This window comes from Tachypleus tridentatus, chromosome 7, assembly GCF_004210375.1.
Source record: "Tachypleus tridentatus isolate NWPU-2018 chromosome 7, ASM421037v1, whole genome shotgun sequence".
In the NCBI taxonomy this organism is placed as follows: Eukaryota; Metazoa; Arthropoda; class Merostomata; order Xiphosura; family Limulidae; genus Tachypleus; species Tachypleus tridentatus.
In genome coordinates this window covers 6,679,700-6,681,353 of record NC_134831.1, presented here as the reverse complement: position 1 = coordinate 6,681,353, position 1,654 = coordinate 6,679,700, and the positions used below count along the sequence as shown (strand labels likewise).

Below are 1,654 nucleotides of genomic sequence, written 5' to 3'. Positions count from 1 at the left end.
AACAGGATAGTTGTTCTGTTGTAATGTTTAAATTTCTCAAAAGAAACGCCAGCCAGCTTCACGACCTTTCCCACGTGACAAGACCAAATTCACAAACAAGAACTAGCGTTGTGGTTATGTAGGGAGAAGTTCCAAATGAACCTTTGGTACATCTATTGTTTGAGTCATTACCATTTGTTCAACAAAAACTAGAAACATTTCATACACTAAAATTTTGTTCGAAAATAATGTTTGCAAATATGTGTGAAATGATTTTTTGTCTACATTTACTTATACTAAAGATTTATTTATTGCGTTGCTATGACTGACGCCTTATTAAACAAAAAAACATCTTGGAACGTTTCCATAATTAAGTTTTGAGAAGACATGTACAATTACTTTTAGAACACACTTACAAGAAGTTATATATAATTAGTTCTAAAACATAGTTATCAGAAGTCATGTATAATTAATTATTTAAAACATATTTATCAGAAGCCATGTATAATTAGGTCTAAAATATATTTGCTAGAAGTTATGTGTTATTAGCTCTAAAACATATTTACGAGAAGAGCTTAAAATATTCAAAATTAAGTTTCGATATCAAGGGTTTGATACATAACGCCTGTTAGCTCAGTTGGCTAGAGCGTTGTGCTAATAACGCGAAAGTCGTGGGTTTGATCCCCATACAGACCATTTCATTTATAAGTGGTTATTTTACCGATAAAATTTCGGAGGAAGAGGTCATAGAGAACCTAACTCTCCAGAGTATGAACATTTCTTACCCAAACACCGAGAGAGAGAAGGAGTTGACATTACTCACAGTGTACCTTTGTGTTTATCAACAAATTAATTAATTTAATTTAATTAACAAATAAATTAATTGTCCAGCTGTTTCAAGCATAAGGTGCCGTTCGGTTTAAAATTAACATGTTGTACAAGGACCAGTTTTATAAAGAGCACAATATTAGTGTTTCTTGCTACTCTCAATACTATAGGACTGACTATCTTTACAGATTTTTATTTAGATCTTTTGCTGGCTTTTAAAAATGTGTTAACTAAACAAAGATGGAAGTAGTTCAAGTAAAATATATATATAAACAAAAATAGAAATAGATAATGGTATAAATGTCTAATAAAAGGGGGTTGTTCGCTTATCACTGCACAACAAAGTTTTTGTTTCTTAAACACTGTTGGGTGTTCCTTATAGATTTTTGGCTGCTGATCACGAAAATCACATCCAGATTTGCCCATCATGTACCATTTCATCGAAAGCTTCAGTTTTGCTACAACGGAAAACGATATCAGAGCAACTGGAATCCGTCAATGCTTGCTGACTACTGTTGGACACTGCAACGTGATGCACCGGACATTGAATACAAACGAAAATCAGGAGCAAAACGCTTTTAATTATGTTGAACTAGCGTATTATAAACATAAACGCAACTAAATACGTTATTGTCGGTAAACAGTTAACTGTCTATTTCTCAGAGTTCCTACGTGATGAAGCAAAACCAAAACTATATTTGTGCATACCCACCAGGTACCTGTCACAATCAGCAAATACTTTTCAAGAAGCAAAACTTTTCAAAAAAATTTTTGTGCAGTGTTATTTGTCTTGTGCTACAACTTGTTGTTAGTAAGTACTTAAAGACTGATTTTAAATAAATAACAA

The 1,654-nt window shown here is 32.5% G+C and overlaps 1 non-coding gene across 1 annotated transcript; it reads left to right on the top strand.

Moving 5' to 3' along the window:
• Positions 1-602: 602 nt before the first annotated feature.
• Positions 603-675, top strand: TRNAI-AAU (transfer RNA isoleucine (anticodon AAU)). Its single transcript has one exon. It is a non-coding gene; the product is annotated as a tRNA-Ile (tRNA).
• The last annotated feature ends 979 nt before the right edge of the window (positions 676-1,654 follow it).